We start from the raw sequence: 12,975 nt of genomic DNA on the forward strand, positions 1-12,975 counted from the left end.
AGGAGTCTATGCGTGTGACGTATTGTAATTATATTTATATTTTTAGTACTAGTGGGATAGGTAGAATGGACTAAGTTACTTTTGTTCCCCTAAAGTTGAATTTAGTGTCAAATAGAAATCAATTGCATCAAATATTTTGACTTTCTCCACTCCCCTTCTATCAGTATCGCTGCCAGATTATTGTGGGGACGAGAAAATTGTTCGAAGACTATGTTGGATAGTAGAGGGGGAAAAGGGTCTTTTATAACTTTTTAATTCTGCCTCTTTTGAATTAATCTTATTGAGACACCTCTATCTTCTTGATTCTGACGTTCACTGCCTTCTCTTTAAAACACATCCTCCCCGAGTCTTCTCTGTGTTCTCCGCCTCAATTTCCTCTACTCGACAGACCCTAAAATTGCTTAGAGCAACAAATCATGACTCCTTAATGGTGTCTGTGCGCTCATTGACTATAGCCTCGTTAAATAATTGAAAGTACGGGAATTTATTATAGTACGATGCCGGTAAGTTATGCTCAAGAATTTACAAATGCAGACGAAGATACTGATGGGCTTACTGGCAGAATGCTGAGTTGAAATCTGTTATTCAAAGTTTGCTGTCCACCAATGAATAAATGGCACGTCATTTTATATTAAAGTGTCACCTAATTTTAAACACACTTAGCACCGAGAAAAAAGTTGAGTATGTTACTTTAAAATGATGTGTAAATACGAAATGAATAGCTCCCCACTCAACACAGATCAAATGTCACATGATGCACTCGACCTTAATCATATTTACTGACTGGAACAACCCGAAAAAACAGAGGATCTCGAAATTTAATCAAGTTAGTTGCGGCTTACAACCAATAGGAGCGCTATCAACTTCAGAATTTTCATCATTATTAGGGACGACAGTCGCAAAAAGTAAACTAGTTCAGCAGGCATCCAGACCCTGGCATGGAGGTGGCTTAGGCTCGCTTAACAATGTTGTGTTCCCACCTTCTGGTCCAGAATTTATGCGTTTTGGGTTTTGTGTGCCTCGCTGAAATATAAATTTCGTAGAAATCATGACAAAAACCTTTCAATAATCAGATTCAACATGCTAAACTTTTTTTTTTTTTTTTTTTTTTTTACAAGGTGTCCAATTCTAGACTAATCCTTGGGTCTGTGATCCGACCCCTCTTCACACAATCCGGTTAATCGCAGGATGTGCCTCCAACTGGCCAGGGTCCGAGCGCTCCCCACCTGGTCTGACAAAGTGCCAAGCAAGCCAATCCAAGTTGCACCTTGCCTTCCAAGAATAATCCTTGCCTTCCAAGTTCCCACTTGCCTTCCAAGAATAAATCCTTGCCTTCCAAATGTTCCCTTGCCTTCCAAGAATAAATCCTTGCCTTTCAAGAGCCCTATGTTTCGAACTCACGACCTCTGCTCTGCCAGGTTTGACAGCGTCCGTCCTTTGCCAGTGAAGAAGTGCCCTGGGGGGGCCTCAACATGCTAAACTTAGTTGTATTACCGGAGGCTTTTCCCCTCTTCTCAGAGCCTCGACAATTTCCACAACTCGCTTCGGAGTGACATCTTCCTGAAATAGTTGAGAGAGACATGAGAGTTCGTTTTTGTAATTTGCTGTAAAAGATTAAATCCGACATCAATTTAGATATACTTAACCACAGAAAACTATGTATGACATGAACTTCATAATAAGTATAGGTATATCCTTCAGAACCATTGGAATAGTCGGCTACTGTAATCATAGGAGCATTTACGCAACATCCCTATTGATATCCAACAACATAAAACGCGTCATGTATATATTACTCGTCTTCTGCAAAACTAATTATATCACTACGACACATTATAACCTAATATATAAATCTTAACCATGCGAAAGTAAACAGTAACCACATGGTGTCGGAAAGAAACACACGAGATTTCCAAGATTCAAAGAAGTGCGTATCTCAACTTGCATCTACAATGCCATAGACAATGACGTGATACTAATTGATGCCAAGTAGCAATTAAAATAGTCACAAATCTTTAAGCAGCTTATCTGTGTCTGTGATTGCAATGGTTGTGCCATAACTTTCTTAGCACTGCATATAACATCTCGACAAAATTTTTGAGACGGAAATTATGTTTCCCATGACAAGTGGCACTTCGAAGAATAGCATTCCACTCGCTTTTCAGAGGCAGAAAGGAAAATGTAAAGTTAGGATTAACTATGCTGCTTTCTTCACTTGTGCCTGCTCAGTTTCAATACTAGTTATTCTATTACATATCTTAGATGAGTATCCCCATAACAGAGAACTATTCTACCACAATACCTGTCGCTTAGCATGACTATACAAAAAGTAAAAATTATATTTCTGTGCATCCATTGCTGGCTCAATGCACAGGAGTCGAGAAGAACATAAGAAGGCAGCCATAAAAATATTCTTTTCTGATCAAGAAATGAGGCTGTTAAGACTCACCATGCATTCCATTTCTCCAACAGAAAACAAGCCATCCTTGGTTACTTCTGCAAAACATAAATGACAATTCCCAATTGAAAAGAAAAGTTTTAAGGATCGTTCGATTTCCAAACTTAAAAGATCGTGGCAGACCAGAAAGACATATCATAAAGGACTGACAATTGCGCTTTACTCCAAGGTGTTCCAGCAATGTATCTTCAATTTCTCTAGAACCACGTATCATGCATGGTGTTGTACCACATACCAAAAGGTGGTATTTGCCAACCTGAATGGCAAGAGAGCAGTTCGCCATGTAAGCTAAAGTTCATGTAACAATGATTGGCCAATACATGTTTTCATGATTTTTACGTAGAATATCTCACCTTCGTTCGGTTAAACATTGAATAGAATGTTGCAACCTCATAAACACGAATTGGAGCAACTTCAATAATCTTAGCAACCTTCGTTACAACAGGATAAATTACGTGAGTGTATAATCAAATGTATGGTAGTTAATTTTATTCATCAGAATACTGCACAGAAGCAATACATATGGCACCACTTTTCAAAAATCATTGGATTAACATTGGACGTGACAGGGTTCACATTTCACAGTTAACACAAAATAACAATAATAAGACTACAAAAGTAGCATGATCACAGGGAAAACTAGCTCAATAGCTTATACTATTTTGGTAGGATAGTTATGAGCTCAGTTTAAGTCTATTTGTCCGAAAAATTTTTAGGGGAATATAGTTCATCTTAACAGTCCTGATAAACCTCTTAGGGTCCATTTTGTATAGTTGTTAGGGTAGAGCTTCTAAATCTATAGATTTTATCAGTAAAGTTTTTTAAGAAAGGTACTTACTATAAACGCTGTTTGATAGTCAATTCAACGTGTTGTTTACATTAAATTAATAGTTTGGCAGCACATACTTCATAATAATTGGACAAAAAATAATTCATTTATTATATTTCTCATCATTTTTTTATAAATAATATTTATTTCATATCATATAGCGTATAAAGAAATTAACATTAATTAAATTATCATGGCACAGTTATTTAAGTTTAAATCATATTATTTAACACAACGTATATTTGTCACTTTCATATATAAAGTAAAATCAATGAAAATCGTGTAAAAAATAATTTATAACTTGTTGAAATAGATGTTTAAATTTTCCTTTATAGATTTAATTTGAATTACATAGGGTACTTTGAGCAATGTGTATGTGTGAGAGAGATTTAAGTTTTGTTAATATTTTCTTTGAAGTTTATTGAAAAATTAATCTAAGGAGCTTCCAATGATATTAAAGGATTCAAAATTGTTTAGTTTTCAAATTCAGGCTTACTCGAATATATACACACTTGTACGTAGAAAATTCATCAATGTCCAAGTACTTAATTCCTAAATTCACTTTTCACGACAATTCAGCTTCCAAGCTGAATGTAGAGCTTAAGAGGAAGCTTATAAATGGGAACTTCTTTAAATCAGCTCATAAAAACTTCTTTGGTCAACAAGCACTTCTTTTACCTCACCATACACTTCTGTTATTTTAATAAAAAGTGCTTTTGTGCTTCTAAAAAATCCCTCCTAAACACATACAAATATTCTTGAGAAGCATATTGATTTCATGAATATAACACCACCACAGAACAGGTACAATGCTCATTGCATACTGCCCATATAGCATAACAATCAGAAAAATTTTATGGTATAACAATCTGCATGACATTCAGCTTATCAAAAACTATAAGGCACAGACAGAATATCCCAAATGCAATTAACCATCCTACTTGCTTAGTGAAGAGGAGAAATACACTATCTTCATTTACCTATTTTAAATTTGATAAGAGCCACCAAAACTATCTATAAATCCTCCCTCTTTGAAATTGGTTTCTCACAACTAGGTCCCCCTCTCAACCTCCTACTGGTACTTTTAATTAAGAAAAAATGTTCAAATTTTTTGGCTCAATGCTGATGTGCATACAAAATAAATTAATAATTGAGGGTACATTGCAATCATTTAACAGGGACTAATTAATACCTAATAGAGAGTAAAAATTAAAAAAAACATTTAAATGGATTGATTGAAAATTGCATACAGTCCAACGCAGACATCAATAAAAGGAAAATTTCCTACAAAATTATGCTTTGCATAATCTAATTTATTCTCTTTTGAAATGAGGGAGGGGATCAGTTAATAAGTTTCAGTCTTATCAAATAACGAACTTTTCTTTTAGCACACTGCAAGGTTTTCAAGATCTATGACACGGTGTACTTCTCCACATTAAATTACTAAATTTTGAAAAATGTTCTGTAGCTTGAATTACTCAGAAGTGTATCCCCTTTAGGCGGGTTAATAAGCATTGGTTGGCTTGAAATTCATCTCAATATCATTCAAAAGCAAATTTTGGCCTAGTTAATGTCTTCCCTGTAAAGATATTTCATTGCACAAGCTCTCTAGCACAGGTTTAGGTTAGGCCTCAAAATTAAGCACCTAACAATGTATCTTCACGGACCAAAAATTGCGAGATCACCCCTTTCATTCTGGGGTGGTGGTTTGGCCAATAGTGGACCAAGAAAAATTGAATGGTGATGTGGGTGGGGGTTTCCGAGGAATACAAATAACCTCAGGGCTTTTTCAGATTTGGCAAGCATAGAAAATAACTAGTGAACTTTGATAAAGATGAGGCTGGTATAAAAGATCAAATATCACTATTTTAGGGTTTGTTCTTGGCCGAGAAAGCGGAACAGCTTGACGTTGCATATTAGAACTCATTAAAGCCCCATTTGCATCATTATGTTCGATAAAAGGAGTCTGCTGCAGGTTACAATAGATATCATCGTGTTTCAAAAAATAAAGAGCACTGCCAATAAAAACTGAAGTAGACCAGTTTTAGCACTCAAATGCTAGTTGAATGTTGATTATGCATCAATGTTATTCAAAGTTTCACCTGGATACCTACGAATGCTATCTTCAACCAAATGAGGGAAAAGAAAAGAAAAAGGCAGTAAAAATGATGTCAGCTTACTGCATTCATTGCCGAAACAGGGAGACACCCTCCATGTTGCTGTTGTGCAAGATCGAGTAATGGAATGACAGCAGATTGTTTGTAATTGGCTGGATAGTGAGATAATATTTCCTTAACCTGTGCAACAACAAAAATTAATAATCATAAGCCAAGAAAAAAAACTCAGTATAGAGTATCTACAGATTATTTCCTGATAATTAAAAAATATCTTCTTGACTGATGCATAGATTCCAAACATGGTTGTCTTTTGAACAGAATTTACATGCATCCATATATATGTGAGTACCTGCTTATGAAATGTAAACATTGACACAAGTTCTGTAGATGATTGGAATGTGGAGAAAGTGAGAATTAGGAATGTTATTCGGAGATTACCTTTTGGTATTAATCGTCCAGATTACATCTGGTGATAATTACTTTTGGTAGTAAAAAGCAAGGTAATGCATTTTCAAAATTCACTCTCAAATTCTTAATGTTATTTTCATGGAAAATTTTCATTTCGTTTATACACCTCACATTGGAGAGGTCCCGTAAGATCAGTTAAGCTGTATTGTATACTAACAGGTCCTAGATAATACACTCAAGGGCTTGAGGATTCAATTCTGATTGTCTCATGCATGACATGCTTTTTATGTTGGGTGGTCTTTGAAAAGTTCCAGACATTCTGATACTGAAATTTATTAAAAAGTTGAGAGGAAAAAGAGGACTAAATATTTGTATTCATTTTACAGTAAGCAATTGAAGAATTTGAAATCCAAAATAGTGATGGTGAGGAGTCAATCATAAAGGAACTTTCCCCAAGTGGTGCGATGCCAAACTATGTGAGTTAAGAAGATGAAAATTATGGCCATGAACATCAACACAACAAGTATAATACAAGATTGAGACCAATATCAACCTCGATTTTTTGAATTTATGAGCTCGTAGTGGCATCATGGTTACATCATACGAAAAGGTTCAGGAATTCGCCATTACCTCCATAAAATATGACAAGTGGTTAGCTTTTTGTTACTCTAGACTTGTCAATCAGCCACGATCATGCTCAACGAAACCATAGAACTTAATTTTTCTTTCAAATATATCAAGGGGATTGGGCCAATCCAGAATGCCTTCCGAGTCATCCCATTTATAATTTATCGGTCCATACACTTGGAATTGAAAATTCTCAGAAAAACAACGTTAGCCAGCATTTCAGAATTGAGAGGTTATCGCACTTACATAACGTAAAAACTGGAACTTGCTAACAGATTAGCATACAGAATGATGCGAATCGATGAAAATTGTTATCTGTTGACACATAAAAATTCAGCCCAAATTGAACGATCCAAGGAATGAAGCCCAATTGGAGGATCCACAAATCAGATAGCCCAAAGAACGAAGCATAATCAAACAATTCAAGATGAAGGCCCAAATAGGGAGGCCCAAGAACGCGGTAACGTCATCGCCCAAGTTTGCAAGTCGCCCAGAATCTGAGTGAATGGAGTGCCATGCAGTCGCCCAGAGCTGTTACTCTATTCTCGCCCAAACCTTCAAGTCGCCCAAAGTCTTAACAAACATAAAGCGTTGTGGTTATCAAGAAGTGCAGTTATCAAAGCAGTTATTAAAGTAGCCCTATCACGTTCCACGATTTAAGGAATTCAATCGAAAACGGTTGAACGACGAAGATTAATGACAGCAGTTAAAAAAAAGGCAGTTTTCATGACAGGCTGGCCATTATGAGGAAAGTGGGCAATTGCAGAACGATCAAGCAGTTTTTAGGCGGTTGATCACAAAAAAGATTATCCATGGAGTATAAAAGGGAGAAAAGATATAGAGCAAAGGACCGAATCAAAAACTCTCGAACAGAGAACATGTAATTTTAATTTCCTTAGTTTAGACTTAAACACTTTTTTCAGTAACTCGTGTGCTTACGCCCCTTGGAGGCATTTTGTTTTTGATTTCCAATTGTAAAGTCATCGCCAATAAAAGAACACTCCTTTTTGGGACTTTGTCTCAAGAGATTTGTCCCTTACACAATCGTCTGATCCCTTTTAATTGTTAGCGACTAACCCGCGCGAAATAATTTGGCACGCCCAGTGGGACAGTGGTGTTTGGTGTTGAAAGTACAAAAGGTGAAATAATATGCCTCAGAGATCTGATAAGGAAGCAGCAAGTCAGGGAGGAGTCCAGTCTGTGATCGAGCGATATGAGGAGCAGCATGCCTCTCCACGAACAGATGGACAAAATCAGAGCAGTAACAGTCGTTACGAACCAATGACGGAGTTGAGTCCTCGAACCATGCGTGCATTACTTGGAGAACTCACACAAGACGTTGTTGAACAAGTAAATCTTCGAAGTATTCATAATATGGAAAGATTTACCCAAAATGGGAATGCACACTATGACAACATGGCCAAACAACTAAACACTTTGAACGAAATAATGAATAAGTTAGTAGGCCAAATATGTCAACCGGTTATACCTCTTGCAAATCACTTTCAAACTAGGACCATTATGGGACATAATCCCTCAGTCCTAAATCCGAATCAAGGGGTAGAACCACTTTTTGGTCCCTCTACTTCAAACCAAGGGGGTATTGCAGTGCCAAATCAGAACAATGGTAGTGGTACGCCTAACTTGGGGGGTAATCCAAACATAAGAGATAATGTCCTAAACAATGGACAGAATACCCCACTTGTTAATGAGGGAATAAATGTTTAGGCTAATGGTAATGGCCCTAATCATGGTAACTTTGTTGCCAATCAAGGACCAAACATCAGGCCTCATGCAAATCAACCGGTTAACCAGCCTGTAGGAATTCCATATGATCCCAACGTTATGTTGAGGAATCAGATTATGGAAATCGTACAGGATCATATGACTTTTGGGGTGCGTCCCGTCATTAGGCCGACGTACACAAAGCCATATCCTGATTGGGTAGATCAAGCATATCCATGGCCTAGAGGGTACAAAGTGCCAGAATTCTCACTGTTTATCGGTTTAGGAGAGGTGTCTACTCTAGAACACATAGGGCGATTTACATTGCAAAGTGGTGATGTAACCGATTACCATAAAATGAGGCTTTTCCCTAGTTCGTTAATAGGAGTAGCTTTCTCCTAGTTCATCAACTTGCCAGCGAACTCTGTTCAAACATGGCAACAATTGGAACAGCTATTTCACGCTCAGTTTTATAAACTGAGTCTGAGTCACTTTGGCTGATTTGGCGAATCTACGTCAAATGCCAAACGAATGGGCAGAAAGTTTTCTCCAAAGGTTCAAGACAGCAAGAAGCAAGTGTTTTGTACATCTGCCCGAAAAAGAATTTGTCAAAATCGCTCAGGGCTGTTTGAGCTTTGATTTAAAAAAGAAATTTCAGGACAAGGAATTTCCTGACCTTTTCCAGTTGAGTGCGAATGTGATTAGGTATGAACGACTGATAAGAGAAGAAGAACAGATGAAAAATTCTAGTAAAGGGACTTATTACAAAGACCCAAATTTTGATGTTCATACCATCAGTGACGAGTAATACGACCAGGCCGAAATGTGTTTGGCCGAATTGGTCAAAGGAGATACGTATACTTGTTCCATAATGGCCAAACCTAGACCATCGGGCAAAGATGAGCCCATAAAAGATGGAACCATAAAGGCTAGAACGTTTTCGTTCGATGTAACCAAAGCTGACCTTATATTCGATAAATTATATAGGGATAAGCAGATAAAGTTGAGCGATAAACACAAATTGCCAAGCCCTGAACAAATTAAGGGTAAAAAATATTGTTAGTGGCATAATGCATGGTCACATTTGACAATTGCTTGATTTTTCGCCATGTATTGCAGGATGTCATTGAATCGGGACGAATTACGTTCGACGATAAGAAGAAGATGGCAGTGGATGAAAATCCTTTTCCACAGCCACTTGGAGTGAACATGGTGACGTCTGGATTCAAAAATAAGTTGCCAAAATTCAAGTTGGTCGTAGATGATGGAGAAGAGGATTTTAGACCACATCCCAGTGTCTTTGAACGAATCAAAAGGAAAGAACCAAAAAAGGACAAAGACAACTTGTGTGCAAGATGTAAAAGAGAAATGAATGACAACACGGAGAAACCAGGGATATGGCAACATCCCCATCGCCCTACCTTCTTCCCAAACACTCAGCCTGGTAGAGGGCGAGGTACATCATTCTATAGAGGACCGCCTTTTGAGAGGCAGTTCAGGCCAACAGATAATGGAAGAACATTCAGGCCGCAACCTCGCCGGCCAAATGTATGGCATTCATTCCAGTATAATGCAGAAAGGACAATACCCTTCGATGAGATGACTAGAACCCAACAAAGGCGTTTCCAACGAAACTATGGACGAATGATGAGGCAACAACAGGGAATGCCACATCCTAAAGCGCCTAAACTACTCGAGGTAGCCAATCAAAATGTCCTCAAAGATAACGAAGAGACCGGTACAGATGAATCAATGAAAGAACTGCCAGAAACTTCTTCTGGGAGATCAAAGTTTGAGCGGGACAGAAGGGATGGAGAAGATCCAGATCAGCCCCTTACTATCCAATTCGGTACGTTGCCTCCTGTCGTGGCCAATAATTACTTACTGGCCAATGAATTCAAGAATAAAGAAAAAGAAGAAGAGATGGAGGACAACGAAAGAGAAGTTTGCGTGCTGGTATGTGAAGAAAGTCAGACTTCTAGAGAGGCCTACAACGATGAAGAGGATGACGGGATGACAGACGTTGAAGAAGAAATTGACCTAGAAGCAGAAGGAAGAAAGAGAGGAGTATCGCGCAATACTCTGTTGAAGCAACTACATCGAGAGGGAGTTCGCGAAGTAGACTTGTTGGGAGAACCATTTGGGCATCCTTTCGATTTCTACGTACTGTACGGAACACCCAAAAGGAAGAAGAGAGTGCCTCGCTCTGAAAAGTATGGGTCACCTCCAAGAATAATGCCCCCTCCCACATGTTGGATAACTGATGAGGAAGCATTAGAAAAAAGTAAGAAGGAAGTTCAGGAGACAGAGGATCAGCGCGATATACTGCATATCGACTTATCACAGGGGGATAATTCGATAGAAAACAAGCAGGAAGTAGAAATAGAGGCTGCCGAAAATGTTATTTTTAAATGGCCAACCATGAAATTGACTAAACACTTGAGGCCGTTGTACGTTAAAGCTCTAGTTAACGGCATCCCAGTGGCAAAAGTGCTTGTCGACAATGGAGTAGCTATAAACACCATTCCATCTAGGATGATGAGGAAGCTCGCAAAGACAGAGGGTGACATGATTCCTACAGAAGTCATCCTCACGAGCTTCAATGGAGGAGCAACTTTAGCTAAGGGAGTTATGCCATTGGACATAACTATAGGGACGACTACTAGGACCACTGTCTTCTTTGTAATAGATGGTCCTACTAGTTACAATGTGCTACTAGGAAGAGATTGGATACACGGAAGTCGCTGTATACCTTCATCGCTCCATCAATGCCTGATCTTTTGGAATAACAAAGGCGAAGCAGAGGTGGTACAGGTTGATCATAGGCCTTTTGTCGCAGAAGCAAACTCAGTGGAAAAGTTCATGTACGAAGGAAATTATGGACCTGTCAGGGTAGTACAAGATGGGGATGAAACTCAAGTTGTCGCGCAAAGCGAAGAACCATTCTCAGTGGACGCACTCACTGAAATGTTCAAACAGATGATGCCAAATATAGTGGCCCTAGAAGAGCCAGTAATTGGCAAAAGAATAATCAAGGAATCTTGAATGGATTCTAAGTTACCAAAGCAAGGGCCGACATTCAGGCCTTCAAAGCCAGACTAATGGCTTTCAATAAGGAATGCAATGACAAGACGAAAGAAGAAACAGCCCTAAAAGCGCCGAAGGACAAGTTGGCAGTATTCGAGTTAGAACAAAGCATTGGCCGAGAAGTCAACAAGATGGACTGTTTAGAAGAAGAAGTACTTACAAGAGAACTGGACGATGAAGTAATGCGGATTGTCAAACCTGGATACGCTCAAGCACAAGACCCTCTGATCAAAGTAAACATTAGCAATGAAGGAGAAGATCGTCCAACATTTATCAGCCAGATGCTCGATCAAGAGGTTAGTAATAAATTAATCGCTTTGCTAAAAGAGTACAAAGATTGTTTTGCTTGGGAATATGAACAAATGCCTGGTTTAGATAGAGACTTGGTGGAACATAGGTTACCAACTAAGCCTAACTTTAAACAGCCCTAAAAGCGCCGAAGGACAAGTTGGTAGACTCGACTGCCGGACATGTCATGTATTCTTTCATGGATGGGTATTCAGGATACAATCAAATTTATATAGCTGACGAAGACATATACAAAACTACCTTTAGATGCCCTGGGTCTCTAGGATGTTTTGAATGGGTGGTTATGCCTTTCGGCCTAAAAAATGCAGAGGCAACTTATCAACGGGCAATGAATTTAATCTTTCATGATATGATAGGCAAGTCTGTTAAAGTGTATGTAGATGACATAATAGTCAAGTCCATTAAAGAAGAGGACCATTTCAAACAGTTAAGATGTTCGTTTGAGCGAATGAAGCAATATAAGCTAAAGTTGAATCTCTTGAAGAGTGCATTTGGTGTTAATGCAGGGAATTTTCTTGGTTTCTTAGTACGCAAGAGAGGGATTGAACTTGATAAAAATAAAGCGAAGGCTATTTTAGAGGCCAAACCACCTAGCAACAAAAAAGAATTGCAAAGGTTTCTAGGCCAAGTAAACTTTTTAAGACACTTTATTTCTAACTGTGCAGGGCGAACTAAAGTCTTTTCGCCACTCTTAAAATTGAAAAATCAGGACGAATTCGTATGGAAATAAGAACATCAAAAGGTTTTCGAAAGCCTAAAGACATATTTATCAAGTCCACCAGTGTTGGTGTCACCAATCTAAGGACGGCCAATGAAAGTATACGTATCGGCTGAAAAAGAATCAATAGCTGGAATGGTCGCACAGGAAGACCAATTTTGGTGAAAAAAGGGCAATTTACTACTTAAGTAGACGGTTAATGAAATGTGAATGTAATTACTCTGCTATCGAAAAATTATGTCTTACATTGTATTTCACATGTACAAAATTAAGGGCTTATTTACGGCTCATAAACGTTTATTTAATTTCTAAAGTAAATTTAGTTAAGTATATGTTCTCGCGCCCTATTTTACACCAAAGGGTAGGCCTTTGGACACTAGTTTTATCAGAATTCGAGATACAATATATACCCCAAAAGGCAGTCAAAAATCAGGTTTTGGCTAACTTTCTAGTCGATCATCCATACCTTGACATGCCTGAAGAAATTGAACTAGAAATCAATTCGTTCGAGTTAAAATCTTGGGTGTTGTATTTTGATGGGTCAAAAACCTCTAAAGGTGCAGGAGTAGGAGTAGCATTGATTAATCCTTTAGGGATTTGCTACAAGTTCGCATTCACTTTAGACAGAATGTGCACCAACAATCAGGCCGAATATGAAGCCTTAATTGTAGGCCTAGAACTAATGATAGATATGGGA

The 12,975-nt window shown here is 38.2% G+C and overlaps 1 pseudogene; it reads right to left on the bottom strand.

The window, feature by feature from the left end:
• Window positions 1-169: 169 nt before the first annotated feature.
• LOC111407453 overlaps window positions 170-12,975 on the bottom strand; it is a 20,779-nt pseudogene continuing 7,973 nt past the window's right edge.

Source organism: Olea europaea, chromosome 1 (assembly GCF_002742605.1).
Source record: "Olea europaea var. sylvestris chromosome 1, O_europaea_v1, whole genome shotgun sequence".
NCBI classification, from domain to species: domain Eukaryota; kingdom Viridiplantae; phylum Streptophyta; class Magnoliopsida; order Lamiales; family Oleaceae; genus Olea; species Olea europaea.